The 16,673-nt window shown below is 42.0% G+C and overlaps 1 pseudogene; it reads right to left on the bottom strand.

Annotated features, from left to right (window-relative positions):
- Positions 1–11,096: 11,096 nt before the first annotated feature.
- Positions 11,097–16,640, bottom strand: LOC118818484 (annotated as a pseudogene).
- Positions 16,641–16,673: the final 33 nt, after the last annotated feature.

The following is a 16,673-nucleotide window of genomic DNA, read 5'->3' as shown; positions in this document are numbered from 1 at the left end:
AAGGCCATATTGGGCTTTATTTCTTCTTGCTGAATTTGCATATCGGCTCCAGATAATGAATAAGGTAGACAACACAGATTGTGTGACTTAGTGATTAATTCCAGGTTCTTGCTGCTTAACTGGAATTATCTTGTCTACTCTGTTGTTTGACCAGCCATATGCTTTGGTCACTTCTACTGCCTCCCACGCATCACTATTAACCTTCTGTGCTAAGCTGTTTTGGTTTAAACACGTGTCAGATTCTATCCTGTCCAGTGAGCTGTGCTTGTTTAGAATTTTTCCAGAGCTCTAATAATTTGACCCATGCATTATTCAAAATAGTTAGATGTATTTTTGTTAGAATTGAAAGAAGTAGCATTACTGTGTGGAGAGGGAGAAAAACATGCTGGCATCTAAAGGCCGTGTACTGCTGCAAGTCACCTTATAACACCTGAAATAGTACTTCAAAAGTCAGAAATGTTGAGTTGGATTTCGCAGGATTTTTATATGATTTTCTGTATTTATACCATTAAGCATCGCTTCAGAAACTCTGGCTCTCTTAAATGCGCAATGAACATTAGACTGTTGAACATATTTACTTTCATGATTAGAAGACACGACCTTCACCAAGTTTTGACTGAGTTCTCTTTAAATTCTCTTTCAGTACACTGTTCTTTCACATGTTGTTTGCAATCACACGTTTCTTCTAATCACCATACCTTATTTAGTGCAGCTTTTTCAGAGAATCAGGTGTCTTTATTTTTTCAACACAACCAAATACTTGACAAATAAACTTATGATTTTTCTTGTATATCAAATCATTCTTGTTCAAAATCTAAGACTGTGATAGTCAAAATTAAACTAAATAAAGAAAGGTAATGTCAGATGTTTTTGAAAATCATTTTGTTATATATAAAAGGATATTTATTTAGACTTTATTTAGATGTGTCGTCTTCCTCTGCTTCATTACAGAACGCAACCTTCATAGCATACTGTGAACACAAAGTCTGAAGAGTGTGACACAGACATTGTATTGTGGAAGGTGTTCCTGAAGCGATTATGAATAAAATGTTCCTTTTTAACTGATTGATTTAATTTACTAAATGCATCATTTAATTTTCCACAATAACTTAATATTTATGTATTTTTTTATTTATTTATGTAATCCTGTCAAGTCCTTTCTAAGTCCAGGTGATGGATAGTGTATCTCCAGAAAATCCTTTTTTCTGTTTTGGCCTTCTGGCTGATTTGTGATTCATCTGATTTGTAAACATCCATCTTGCTGCTGGTTATACTCTTTCTTTTTACTTTAAACTTTTTCAAGCACAACAGTCTTTTTAAATGAATTACGTCTCATTGGAATATAAGCTTCAGTGAGAGGTGAGTCTTTCTTTGTTCGCTGGTCCATTTATTTGTTTTCTTATTGTCCACATTACTCTCAGAAGTCTTTCGCCAAAAGTTACACTTTTCTTTTCTCACTTGTTTGTTGTCCAGCTTTCACATCCATGAACATCCACAGACACGACTGTAGTCTGCACAGTTCTGATCTTTGGTTGTACAGACAAATAATTGGATTTGAAGATCTTTTCAATTTTGACCTGGTGGTGCCCACATGTACAGATATTCCTTTGGTGATTGAAAAATGTTGTAGTAATGACAAAGTCATTGTACTTGCAAAAAACTGATTAGTGATTTTCCTCTCCCCCAACACCCAGAAGGATGAGCGGCTTAGAAAATGTGTGTGTGTGTGTGTGTGTGTGTGTGTGTGTGTGTGTGTGTGTTATTTTCCTGATTCATTCTTGTTTTCAAGGTTGACAGTATTTCCATCCTTCTCATTTCTAAGTGAGTTGGTCCAAATCTCTCACAGACTGTGGCTTAGTAAAGGTTGAATATGTCAAACTGACTGGTTTTCCTTATCCGAATACATTCATAGGTATTTAACACATTGTGGAGGATTTAATTAAACAAAGTGTGTTCCCAGCAACTCACCCATATGTATGGTTCAGAAAGGAGATGAATTTGGTGTGGTTGTAAATTATCATGAAGCCAACAATTACAAAAACAATTGCACCTATGGTAGCTGCTCAATGCACCATTTTCACTGAATTGTGTCCTGAGCTTTGTGTTTTCTCTATATTTCATATGGCAAATGGATTTTGATCAGTGCTTTTGCATGAAGATTATCAACCATGGCTAGCTTTACTGTAGGTTTTCAACAAGGGCTTCATAACCCTATTCAACCTAGACATCATCAAGCCAGTGCTTTCTGTAGCACTGGGTGGAGCCTTGAGGAAAGGCATCATTGGGCCAGTGCTCTTTGTAGCCCTAGGCGGAGCCTTGTAACCCTGCACTGTCTCATAGGCATTCTGTGGAGCTCTGGGCAATACTCTGGAACCCAGTGCACATTAAATTAGCAAACAATGCAAAATAGAAGGATTTTCACTAGTGGTCTCAGACTTTTGGACCCCAATTGTAATCAGGAAGATGTAAAAGAAAAAACGTTTAATAAAACAAATTTCAAAAGCATATACAGATTTTGTCAAAAAATCTATGTAATCAGCAAGGTGTGAAAATAACGATGTGATGTCAAATGCACCATTCTAGGTGAACTTGCCAATTTAGAATTTTTCACTGTTGTGGCTAACAATTCCAGGACATTGCCTCCCAAAATAATTATGAAATATTACCTCTTTAAACATTATGTATAAAAACTCTGACATTGTTTATGTTAATAAAGGCCCAGCCACAAGCACAGGGAACTCCAATTCCTGGAAGCCCTTGGGCTGATGAGGCCCAACCTGGCACATTTGTGGATGTGTCTACTTAAGACTGTGGCAAACAGCAGCCCTTTGTCACACCTTTGTAGAGGAGTGACCAGTACTGTACTTAGCCCAGGTGGGTATTTAAACAAAAGGAAAAGAAAAGGAAAGGAAAAAGAAAATACATGTAAAGCAAAAAGAAAAGAAACAAAAAGAAAAAAGAAAAAAAAGAGGGCTGGAAAAAAACAAAAGAGACAAAATGCCCCAAACTACTTAAAAGGCCAAAAGGAAGGCTTAAATAAGGAACAGCTCCAAGCCATACAAAAGTGTTTGCTCCACATAGAGCAAACAGGCGAAACATAAAGCTGAATTCCTCTCATAATCACAGAGGAAGGGTCTTTTGTTTTCTGATAGTCTCATTTCACTTTTTCTATCTCAGCCTTTGTTTGAGCACGCTCCTTTAAGTGTCCCCTTTGTTTGCCGTTTTTTATTCCCATTCATTGAGGTGTTTTTCTCTTTTTTGCCTGTGCTTCCTGCTGGCGCTGTGTTAACTCCTTGGATCGCCAGTCAGTACATCGGTGGTTCGAGCCTGGCTCTGAGCTGCCCTGATGTGCACAAGCACTCAATACACTCAATCCATCACCTCAGTAAGTTCATTTAAGACCGTTTCTCATGGGTTTTCCTCTCTGCACTTGGGTCCACCTCCCTGCCATCCTGTAACAGAAAGGTGTGACCACCATGGACCCAGCAGAGTTGGAACCCATCAAAACTGCCCTGCAAAGTCAGAGTACTGTTATTGACTGACAAGACATGAAGCAGCAGCTGACCCTTCTGTTTAGGGCACAGACTGAGGGTGTTCAGCCTGCCAGTGCTGCTGCTGCTCCTGCTTCTGCATTAGCTCCCAATCCAACCCCATTGCTAATCAGGGCCCCATTCAAGGGGACGCTCTTGTTGCTAATCCAGAGAGGGATGCTGGGGACCCAGAGACCTGTAGAGGGTTCCTGCTGCTGTGCTCTCTGGTGTTTGAGTAGCAACCCTCCCAGTTCCCCACAGAGAGGTCCAAAGTGGCTTATATGATCTTCCTATTGACCGGTAGGGCTTTGGCCCTTTGGGCCACCTCTCTGTGGGAACAGAACTCTCCTGTGTGCACCATAGGTGAATGTCAAAGCCATGCAGGTGACCTTCCATAACCCTGTCAGGGGTAGGGAGGTTGCACCTTGCTCTTGGCCTTCTCCCAAGGAGCCTGTTCGGTGGTGGATTGTGCCATTAAACATCATACCCTGGCTGCTGAGAGTGGCTGGAATGAGGCGGCCCTTATTGCTGTCTTCCATCAGGGGCTTAATGGGAGGCTCAAAGATGAACTAGCCACCCGGGAACTGCCCTCCACGTTAGAGGGTCTCTGCGATGTGCATCCGTCTTGACACCTGCATGCCTCAAAGAGACTTAGACGTGGTTCCCGCGCTCCTGCCTCCCATCCCCCCGGCGCCCCTCTCCAGCCGGACCACCACCTACTTCGGACCTTCCCGAGCCCATGCAAATGGGCAGTGCTGGCTTGCCTGATCATAGACCTGGGCCCCCACTTCAGGGTTCTGCTTGAAAGGAAAATTTTTAACACACCACCTTGCAGGTCTTCGTTGACTCAGGGGCAGCAGAAAGCTTTCTTGATAGCATGTTGGCTGCTGTCCTGGGCCTGCATATTGAGCCCCAGGAGCGTCCCCTACCAGTTATGGCCATCAGTGGCTGATCTCTGGGTTCTGGGTCCATCACTCTTCACACTGGGCCAGTCACTGTGTGAGTGGGCTCTCCCGGTGAGAGCAGCCTGCTGTACCTCACCCAAGCCCCCCACATACAACTGGTCCACACAGTCTGTATATGCATGGTACCCCCGGTGTAATGGTCATTGCTTGGCCGATCCTGGCCCCTGACGAAGGGCACAATCCCTCAAGGGTCCCACCATGCAAGACCTTTCAGGGGTCCTCAGAAACTAGTGGGACCTCTTTTACTAAAGACCTCTGGGGAGAAAAGGCCCAGGTTCTGCCACCCCACAGGAAATTTGATTGCACCATCAATCTGCTCCCAGGCACCACACCCCCACATGGTCAATTGTTTGGGCTCTCGCCCCCTGAAAGTACTGCTATGGACGAATATATCCAAGAAGCTTTGGAGCTGGGTTTCATTTGCCCATCCTTATCTCCCTTGGGTGCAGGCTTCTTCTTTGTCAGAAAAAAGGATGGAGGGCCTCCGTCCCTGCATGGATTACCGTGGTCTCAACGCCATCACTGTAAAAGACCGCCACAGCAGGCAACAGCATTTAAGGCAGCTGCCATATTTACTAAGCTGGTGTAGCAAACACCATGGTTGAAACTCTTCTTCAAGCTGATTGTTCACTTCGCTTATCAACAACCCAAATGTTAAGAGCTTTTGGCTCCAGAGAGTCTGGAGTCAGAAGTGTAACTCTGACAATGTAAGACTCACAAACCATGAATTCAGCCTAATTTACGGCCCAATCAAGGACCAGAACACCTTTTTGAGCCACCACCGTAAGGACTGTTGCTCACAAAGCACTCCAGAAAAACTTGATCATATGCATGCATAACAATCAACTTTATATAATCTGCAACTGATGATGCCTGTATTTTGTGTACTCGATGACTTAAAATGTGTATTCTTTTGTTGTTTTGTTAGATGATAGTAGATGTAGTATAACATTTTGTTAATGGTACTGAAGTAACCATTTAAATTAGTGATTTTAGAATACTGATAAGTATGTACCTAGGCTTTCTTGTCACTTGTTTCAGTTAGCTCCTTTACTCCACTTGTTTATTTGCCTTTATTCTCTTGAAGTAATGATTTTACTATGTTGTAATTTGCTCATAACGAAACAACACCTAAGGATTACCTAGAAGGTTGCTTCTGTCTTTACTATGGTTGTTTTCAGGTAACGTGAGTACAAACTGTATAGTGACACATGAGTGTCCTATTTGTTCTGTTCTGTGTTTTGGAAACTTAATTGATTAATTTAAAACTTATTTTAATTATTTTCATTTTAATTGAATTAAAAGTTTTGAAACCTAGTTGGAACAAAAGAGGGAGTGTCCCTGGGAAAGCGCTCGTAGTGAAAACACTACCAATCAGAATCGAAAACCATGAATAGCTAATTACCCGTTATGTGAAAGAACCTATCAGCACCCTGGCTCTGCCTCCAAAAGGAAGGGCCAACAGTCAGACAAAACCAGAGTGAACGAAGGTTCTAGTCAGTTAGCGTTCCAGAGGAGAAGAAGAGAAACATTCACAATTGTGTACTAACCGCGGAAAAGTTTAGAATGCTTAGATCAGATCTGAAGTGTTTTGTTGTCTGTGTAGTTTGTCTTTAGTTTGTACTTTTAAGTTTAACCCAACCTAGAGAGGAAAGTGGAGATTTCTTTATGTGGCCAAGTAAGGAATTTCTTCAAGTTTCAGCTCTGACGAAGATAAGTTGTTATTTTAGGTTAGCAGCCTCGAAGTTTGACTGCACCCACAACTGCCACCTGTGAGTCAAGGTAGTCCAGCGGCGCAAAGACCAGAATCCCCTCTGAGCCACACTTCAATCTGCAAGCAGATTGACCATGAAAGAGCGCTGAGCTGCAAGCTCCATCCTCAAGCAGCCCCAAGAAGTGACACTGAGACCCGGAATCCCATCCAGAGCCACGCCTCAATCTGTGAGCAGATTCAAAATGGAAAGACTGCCCAGACTCCAAGCTCCATCCTCGAGCAGCAGAGATGCCCAAGCCTGGTCACTGACTATCTTTCATTTTTGCATTCAAGGTTCGACGCCATTTTATTCAATAACAGTACTCTCTTAGATGTATTTGCTTAGGTTAATTCTCTATAGGCTCTGTTACCCTTAAGATTCGAGTCGCTTTCCCAAGGATCACCCTAAACCCCATTCTCATACCATTTTAAACTGTGAATCGCATTACCTGAGTTATTTGCTTGCTTGGTGTATTTCTTTTCTTTTGTTTATTAATGTAAGCGATCCAATTGTAGTGTCATATTTAATCAATTAAGTTCCTTTTTGTTTCAAGCATCCTGGGTGCGAGTGTCTCTCCCCTGCATTGGTCTGTAGAATTTAAATAAATCCAGGTTACTCTGACTTCTTCTTTTAGGTTTAAGCAATAATAATCATATTAAATTGCAATAATCTCTACACTGGACTAGCGCAGTGCTTACAACTTCATTTGCATTAGGCAGGGGGATGAATGGAAGATGGCGTTTATCACCCCCACTGGGCATTTTGACTATTGGTTAATGCCCTTCGGGCTAATGAACACACTGGCGGTCTTCCAGCGCTTTATTAATGAAGTCCTGAGAGAGCCTCTGGGTCAGTATGCTTATGTCTACCTGACATACTCATTTACAACCGGTCCATCGCGGAACACATCGGGCACGTTAGGCATATCCTGCAGCTATCCTTTTTGGGCTTTGTGGTGTCCAAGGGCACCCTGCGTATGGACCTGGCCAAGATCAGAGCCGTGGTGGACTGGCCCCGCTCTACCTTCCTCCGGTTGGTCCAACATTTCCTGGGGTTTGCCAACCTGTTCCGGCGCTTTGTGCAGTTCTGTGGCAGCTCCCCTCACCACCCTTACCCGGAAGACCCCAGGGCCCTTTTGTTGGACCATCGAAGCCCAAAAGGCTTTTGAGGAGATGAAGGTGTTGTTGACATCCCCCCTGGTTCCCCGGCCCCACTGTCTCCTCCACCCTCTGCCCATCCCTGCACATCCATGGTCTCACATCTCCCTCGATTTTGACACAGGCCTACCCTCCTCCAAGGGCAACATGCTCAACATGGTCCTCGTGGACCACTTCTCCAAGGCATGCAAGTTTGTGGTACTGCCCAAGCTTCTGTCTGCCAAGGAGCCAGTGGAGCTTCTATTACAGCACATGGTCAGGATTCATGGGATGCCTAGTGATCTGGAGTCTGACCAGTGTCCCCAGTTCGCTAGCCATTTTTGGAAGGCCTTCTGCCAGCTCATGGGAGCCTCTTTGAGTCTCTCCTCCAGCTTCCACAGAGTCCAACGGCTAAAGGGTCAGTCAAGACCCGAACTCTGCAGTGCTTGACCTCCACCAGCCCCTCCTCTTAAGCGGAGTATCTACCCTGGGCAGAATATGCCCATAACACTCTCCAGCATTTTGCCCTTTCAATGATAGTTTGGGTTTTCTCCACCCATGTTTGCTGAAGAGGACCGTGAGGTTGGGGTCCCTGCTGCAGATCAATTTGTGCAGCTTTGCCGGAGGGCATGGCCGAAGGCATGCTTCCTTCCTGACCACCAGCAAGGCCAGCATGCAGGTGGCAGACCATAAGAGGCACCCAGCACCCACCTTCCGGCTGGGCCAGCGGGCCTGGCTCTCGGTCAAGGATCTCACACTCCACATTGAGTCGAAAAAGCTGGCATCTAGATACGTAAGGCCATTTAAAGTCGACTGCTCACCTCAGGCCATTCCTTTGTGGGACTCGGCCCCCAGCACCGCATCTCGTTGCTGGCTGTCCCTAGGAGGGGGGTCCTGTAAAGGCCCAGCCTGTGCTGGGTTTAATTCACGAGGCACCACAAGCACAGGGAACTCCAATTCCCAGAAGCCCTTGGGCCCAACCTGGCACACCTGTGGACTTCTCTACTTAAGGTTGTGGCAAACACCAGCCCTTTGTCACACTTTTGTAGAGGGGTGACCGGTACAGTCCAGACGGGTATTTAAACAAAAAGAAAAGAAAAGAAAAGAAAAGAGGGCTGGTAAAAACGAGAAAAAATGCCCCAAAACTACTTAAAAGCCCAAAAAGAAGGCTTAAACAAGGAACGGCTCCAGGCCATACAAAAGTGTTTGCTCCACAAAGAGCAAACAGGCGAAGCATAAAGCTGACTTTCCACTCATAATCACAGACGAAGTGTCTTTTGTTTTCTGATTATCTTTTACTTCACTTTTTCTATCTCAGCCTTTGTTTGAGCACGCTCCTTTCAGTGTCCCCTTTGTGTGCTGTTTCCTGCCATTTTTGTATTCCCATTCATTGAGGTGTTTTTCCCGTACATTTGACAACCGTGTCTATGTTTGCGAGACTGCTCCTCAGCTTCTTCACTTATGACCAAGGGAATCTCTTGGTGGGCATTTATGCCATTCAATTCCACATGCTTGAAGAAGAGATTGGCTGGAACGTGGTGGCATTGATGGCTATCTATCTGCAGAGGTTTTCTGAGGAATGGAAGGATGAGCTGGCTATTAATGCTCCACCCTCACCTGTTGAAAATCTATACAAGCTGACCCTCAGGCTGGACAGTTGCCTTTTGGAGCACTGTCGGGACCAAAAGGCTGATGATGCTGGACATCCTCCTGAGGGAGACATTGGTCCTTGCCCTGCCTTCACCCTCCCTCTGTCACCTCTTGAACTGCTTGAGTCCTGAGAACAGCCCATGCTGTGGGTGCTCATGTCACTTCCATTCTGACTGCCCCAAGCTGCCAGCAAAAGCCAAGATCCTTCACAGGAAGTGAGACCTGTGATAGACCCTACCCTTTTCACCAGCAGTCAGGCATTTTTCTAGATGTTACCATCTCTTGGAGGCATCAGCAGTAGAAAGTCTTGGAATGTCCGTGCTATACCTCACTCCAGCTGGTCTAGTGCTTCTTAGGTTTTTATAACTTTTGGGCATTTGAAATCATCACTTCTGCCTAATGTACACTTCATTCCTCCAGTTGCTCATCTCCAGCCTCAGTTTCTAGTCTGCACAGATCAAAAAAATGTAGCATATATTTAGGATGCAAAGTACCTCTTCATGCACCAGACCAGATGGGCTTCATTCTTCAACCAGTTTGACGTTGTTGAGTCTCTTCAATGAGGCACAAATGACTTAAAATCTGATGCCTAGCACACAGATCCTGGCCCTGCTGTGAGATTAAAATTTCAGACACCCTCCAACAGGATCCTGACCCTGGAAGAGGTCCCTCTGTAAACTTTATGTCCCCACATCTGGTTGGGCCCAGGCCCTACAGTGAGATCTTACATCCTCATTCTCAGAACACCCAGAGGTGACCAGAACTCTTGGCTAAATATGCCCATAATACATTGCAGGGATCACTCTCCCCATGTATACCCAGAGAAACCCAAAGGCTAATGTGGGGGTTTCTGCAGCTGGACATCTTGTCCATCCCTGTCACCATGTCAGGCAGATGGTCTGAGCCACTATTTGGGCTACTTCAGACAGTTGGAAATGGACTGCAGACTGAAGAAAGCAATTGAGGTCCATATTCTATGTGGCTCTTCACAAAAGTCTTGTCTTTGCATCTTAAGTCCAGGAAGCTGGCCCCTAGATATGTGGATCCCCTCAAGGTGGTCAGGTGGGTTAATCTTGTTCCCTGTCTGCTCTTCTAGTTCCATGTAAATCATTCCAACTTTCCCTGTCTCACATTTTAAGCTGGTATCCTGTAGCCCCCTTGAGAAAGCTCTTATTTCCCAGTTCTGAGCATCCCCAGCTCCCCAGCTTACATACTCAGGCGTCTGTCAAGCTTAAGCTTAAACACTTTTTACTTTGCAATGTCAAGCCAATATCTTATGTCACAACCACAAGTTTTGTCTACCCTGTCAGGGTTAAATACAACATATATAATGCTTCTATCTAATCATTCAGAGTTATGGGTTTTGTTATAGAATTAATTTCTTTCCTTACCGTTTTCACATCAGACATCCTGTTTAATTTAATTTATTTATTTATAAATGGTTTGTTTATCTGTGAAGACTTACTGATTTAGTTGAATAAAACACAAAGATAACAGGTGGACAAGGACAGGATAGGGACAAAACATATTTACATTTTTCATTAACACTGTGACCATAATAAATACCTATGCTTATATTCAACAGTGGAGGCTTCGGTTGTGTTAGTGAGTGACCAAATTTGTCTGTGTTTTGGTCATGCTCACTATTTAAGTGCCCTTATTGCAATGTGATGAGTAACATGAGGTAAAATTAACCTTGTAGCATGCCATGTGTCAACCTGGGCACAAGAGGGACGTTGGAGACAGAGTTGAAGGTTACAGCAGCCATTTTTACTTAATTGTCATGGCAAACAAACAAAAACAACTCAAAACCAAAGCTGGCCACTTTTCAGTGGCTTCAAAGACAGACCTTTCAGTCCTTTTCTCAAAACCAAAAACTTTATAGCTCCTCAGTCTTTTCTGCTGCTCAACTCTCTCTCTCTCTGCTCTTTTTAAAGGTATGCTAAATTGCCTGTAGGTCTGAGTGTGTGAGTTGAGAGAGACAGGGAGCTCGTTGCTCCACCTCCCCATCGCAGATCCCGCTCCCCAGCTCGGTTGTCTGGGTCGAACTTGAGGTGTAGTCTAGGGGTCTCGCTGTGTAACAGGAGGCAGAACCTGGGCGGCCTTTGTTGTTGTCGTGGCCATTTTGTCTTCTCCCACTTTCTGGCGGCTGTCGTCCTCCTCCCACTGTCAATCACGTCCCACGGCAGTGTTCGGTATTCATGCCCAGATGTGCATGCATCCATCAAGTCATGGCACAATGACATACACACACACACACACATTTTCTAAGCCACTTTTCCTTCCAGATCACGAGAGCTGGAGCCTATCCTAGCAGTCATTGGGCGGAAGGCAGGATACACCGCAGGGCAGACAGACTGACATACACATGCACACACTCTCAAATTGCCTAAAGGCAATTTAGCATGTCCAATTGGCCTGACTGCATGTTGTTGGACCTGACAGCCATGCAGACAGGGGGAGAACATGCAAACTCCACACAGAAAGGATCCTGGTCACCCGCCTGGGAATCAAACCATTAAAAACATTTTTTTTTTTCACGTAAACATAAACATTCCCATTTATTCATAATAATGTGTTCATTCATTGTAACACTTTAATTGCTTCACAAAGTTTATGTGAATTTGACTATGCTGGGGACATGAAAGGAACATCGTATTAATATTGAGTCATAAAACAATTTTAAAGTTTTTTTTATTGTAGTAATATAGTAGATTTATAATTTAAAACATTTTGAATGTGGTAAAAATAGTTTTTGCTTTTGTAATAGTTGCTGATTTCATTTAGCTAGTTATAGCTGCTATATGTTAATTGGCTAAATGTTTCTATGATAATCAAGTTTCACATAGGTGGAAAAAAGTTTACAACTGTTTTTCTGGGAAAAAGAAAAAAAAAAAGACTTTGATGAAGCATTTCAAAAGCATATAATATCTTGAGACAAAAAAAATCTAGAATGGTGTCCAATGGCCTGAGACCACATTGAAAATCTGGGGTTTCATTCATTTAAACCTGTAAAAAAAACAAATGCATAATACCCATTTAAAACAAAGCAAAGCTATGACTGATAAAGGATAAATAAAAAAAAAAAATGGAAAAAAATATTCAAGATTGTGCAATATGTCTGTCAATAGTCTTTGTTAAAAACGGTCTGACATTTATTTCAGTCTCATCACTTTTATTAAAGCTTTTTTTCTGAAAGGTTGTAGGTAGATTTGATCTACTTATCAGAGTTCATGCCAGCTTGAGTGCTGAGGTGTATTTAGAAGAGTAGTTTTATATAAGAAGGTGAAAACACTCGTAAACTTCCAGTATAAGTTGAGGGTTGAAGTCCTCTGCATTATCTGTCTTGCAGCATTTGGAATGTTTACGTTAAGGGCCCCCCCGCCCCCGATCCAAAGGCCCCCTGGTCCAAAAGTCGCTCTCTTAGTTCCACATAGATGAGATCAATTTAAAAAGGATCATATGTTCTGTCTCCCTTTTCAACAAGCACCCTATATAAGCAGCTGGATATTCTGTTCTGGAGGGGACACACTTGGCACAGATCCCCTCTCAGTTACTTTATAGTGCTTGATATGATACCATTTTACTTTGTAATAAACATCTTATACAAGTAATGCAGTTTCAGCGGAGAGTTCTTCATCATCTTCACATCATCACTAGAAACAACAGTGCACACTGGCATTAAAGCCAAAGGGGGCATACAAAATTCTGAGAAATTCTCAATGTGGTGTTAAGCTAATTTGTAATGAAAGAAAAAAAAAAATAGAAGAATTTTCACTCATACTTTTACACCTTATTTGCATATAATTAACGAAATTTGATAAAAAAGAAAGAAAAGTCATTTCTTATACATTGCTTGATGCCAGTGACATTATTTTACTATAGTTTTAAATGAAGGTTTTTCATATACTTTGTTTAATGCATTCAGGGCATTGTAAGGCAAAATAGTCCCCTTTTTATTTAAGATCAGATTTACCACTCTTAACGGTATGTATAGAAAAACTCAGAAGATGTGTAAAATCACTGGTTATTTTCAATAGCAATAGCCATTAAATGGCTATGTACGTATATGTTGTGACACCTGGTTCAGAGGATGATCATTATGAATGAAAAATCAGTAAGTTTCTCTTAAATGTTCACATCAAACCTCTCTCACTGATCTCAGACATTCAGTTATGCTGATTTTATTAAAAGGTACTTTTCCATTTTGAGATGTTTTAAAATGTTAACTTATCAAATGTTAACTCATTGTTAACTAATAATAGAATTGTCAGGGTCATGTTCTTTATATTAAGATATACTAATTGTGAACATTCAGCTCACTTAACTGGCACTTTATTCATAATTTGCTTTTTAGTGTTCTGCTCTGGTTTCAGTATGATTATGTAACACTTTGGAAAAAAGATACAGAATAACAAACCAAAACTTGAGGCCAAAATGGCAAATATCTCCACAGCTACAGTGAACTTTCCAGGAGAGCTGACATAAGCTGGGATGAAGGTGAGCCAAACTGCACAGAATATGAGCATGCTGAATGTGATGAACTTGGCTTCATTAAACTTATCAGGCAGCTTCCGAGCCAAAAAAGCTAAAACAAAACACAGTAAAGCCAAGAGTCCTATATAACCCAGCACAGCCCAGAAACCTATAGCTGAACCTAACTGACATTCTAGAATGATCTTTTCCTTGTAGTGCTTTAGATTTTTGAAGGGGAAAGGAGGAGATGTTGTTAACCAAAGCACACAAATAAGGACCTGTATGAGAGTGAAAGCGAGAACACTGAGTCTCTGCTGTGGAGGCCCAAACCATTTCATGACGTTACTGCCTGGAAGTGTAGCTCTGAAGGCCATTAACACCACTATTGTTTTCCCCAGAACACAGGAGATGCAGAGGACGAAGGTGATCCCAAACGCTGTGTGGCGCAGCACACAGGACCACTCAGAGGGCTGACCAATGAAAGTAAGTGAACAGAGGAAACACAGAGCCAGAGAGAAGAGCAACAAGAAACTCAGCTCTGAATTGTTGGCTTTGACTATTGGGGTATTTTTATGTCTGAAAAATATGATTGCTATTGTTGTTGTCAGAAATGTACCAATAATTGAAACAGCTGTTAGCAAAATTCCCATTGTGTCCTCATACGACAAGAATTCAGTTTCCTTCCTTACACATTCATTCCTGTGTTGATTTGACCAGGAGTCTTGATAGCATTGTTCACATTTAATTGAGTCTGTCAGAGAGAAATTTATTACATAAATAACAAAAAAAAGTTAGATGCAGAGGGACAGTAACTCAAGGAATGTATTTTATATAATGTTGCATTTGTCTTCTATGTCCTGAAACATGGAGAAAAGCTTCTGGACTGGAAACATTTCAGACTTAATTATCACACATATTCTACAGTATTTTTTGATTAGCTGTAGTACCAACAATACTCTATTTCAACTCTGCTTTGTTTTATACCTGTAATGTTACTGATCTCTCCTTCAGCACATGGTATACAGTCATAGCAGCAGATAGGCTTTCCTTTCTGCACAGCCTTCCTGGTGCCTGGAGGGCAGCTCTCACTGCACACAGACACCGGCATCTATGAACAAAGCAAATGTTTAATAACGTAAAAGAACATATAATTTAGACATATTTACAAACTTGACATAAAATATACATGCTTTGTTGAGACCAACGTTCAGTTCTATTCCTGTACCTGGCTTGTGTTTTGTGCCCACACAATAGATGGCATTTGTAATGCTAATCGAGTGTGAGCAGGAAAAGAAGAGTCATAATATCCAACAGTGACAAACTCGTGGTGATCTTCAATAGTTTGCCAGTTTATTATTTCATATTTAGATGGAGGATCACCATTTTTATCAAAATAAACCTCTTCACCTTCTTTGGTTTTAAAGCGCACTCTTTTGAGATGTTCTAGAAACTGACCAAATAGAACAAAGTTTAAGTTACGACATCTGAACAAGCTTAATACATACTTCTCAATGAACGTACAGCAACCATGCTTAAATAGTCTTTTAACTTACAGTGAAAGGATCAGGCTGCTTCTTTGTAGGACATGTTTGCGTGCAGCCCAGAAGGTCATGCAGTGTATGGGCAATAGCATATACAGCTTTATAAGCATTATTGAAGGTGGGCATCAGGGTCATGTCTGTGAATTCTTTGTCCATTTCAGACAGTTTCTCCTGTCCTGTGCACAATGTTGTTTCTTTTGAGTCATCCTGCACTGTATATTTGCAATTAAACAAAGCCTCCCAGAATTCAGTAAAAATGGCACTGCCTGCAGATTTCAGTGGATTTATATCCAAAATGAAGTCTTTCAGACCTGTCACTGTTGTTTTGGGTACAGCTAGCCCTATGGCTCCTTGCAGTATTTTGTGCTTATCCAGTCTGGCTACAGTTGAATCAGAAATCCAAGGTCCAGTTCCCACCCACTGGTATCCAGTAATGTTGTGCTCATAAAGTATATCGATCAAAATCTCCATGTCCCAATAAGTGACATATGCCACAATCACTCGAGAAGTAGAGCTTTTGATCTGCTGGATTATTCTCAGCACTTTTTCTTGTGAATATGTTGTAAAAAATGGAAGGGAATATTCTAAGCATATGCCCAACTTTTCAGCAGCTTCAGTAAATCCAGCCATTCCACTGTTACCATAATCATCATCTCTTCTGATTGCACCCACCCATGTCCAGCCAAACTGCTTCACCATCTCTGCCAGTGCTCTGCTCTGGTAGTAATCACTGGGAACAGTGCGCAAAAATGTGGGATATATTCTTTTGTCACTGAGACACTCACATCTGGCCTCGTGACTGATCTAAAAACAGATTCACACAGGTCTGTAGGATTATGTTCAATTATATTCTTTATGCCAGATAAGCATTGTATTTAAATTTAAAGGTAAGTTCAGAAATAATTTTACCTAATGGTTATAATTGATAAAAATAGATTAAATGCTTACTAAGGGAATGCTGAAAGGTCCAACAGTCTTTGCGATAGCCATTGACACTGATGAGTATGACTCGCCAATTATGGCTTGTGGCTGTGCTGGCTTTGTGCAGGGCTCATCCAATATTGAGTTCTCATTTCCATTAATAAGTGCCATAGCCATTTTAACCCCCATAGCCCTGGAACTGCAAGTGTCATAGATCTTGTAGCCCAGTGAGACTCCAGGGAGTAAAGAAGAACTGTTGTTGATCTCTTCTATTGCAAAAATCACAGACTGTGAAAACTGCATTGCTCTGAAATCAAGACTGGATTAGGAAAAAAAGACATACACAGATGTTTTAAGGATCACATGTTGAACTGTAATTATTACTGTCTTAGTGCTGAAAATAGTATCTATTCATTCAATGTATGAAAATCTTGCTTTGTCTTTGTGCGTACCTCACACATTTCAGTGGAGACGGTTTGACCATATAGGACACTTCTGTGATTTCCCAAGTCCTATGGAAGGGGAAAATCCCTCCAACTATAATATCACCATCCTTTGAAAGTTGTGGATAAACAGGTTCTCCTTGCAGGCTACAAATAGTCCCATTTGTTCTGAAAAAACTGATGATGACCATTACTACATGCAAGAGATTAAACACAGACTCCATCGACCCATTCAACTACTGAGTAGGGATAATGAT

The sequence above is a fragment of the Colossoma macropomum genome, unplaced genomic scaffold, assembly GCF_904425465.1.
Source record: "Colossoma macropomum unplaced genomic scaffold, Colossoma_macropomum, whole genome shotgun sequence".
Classification (NCBI taxonomy): domain Eukaryota; kingdom Metazoa; phylum Chordata; class Actinopteri; order Characiformes; family Serrasalmidae; genus Colossoma; species Colossoma macropomum.
This window is presented reverse-complemented; position numbering and strand designations above follow the sequence as displayed.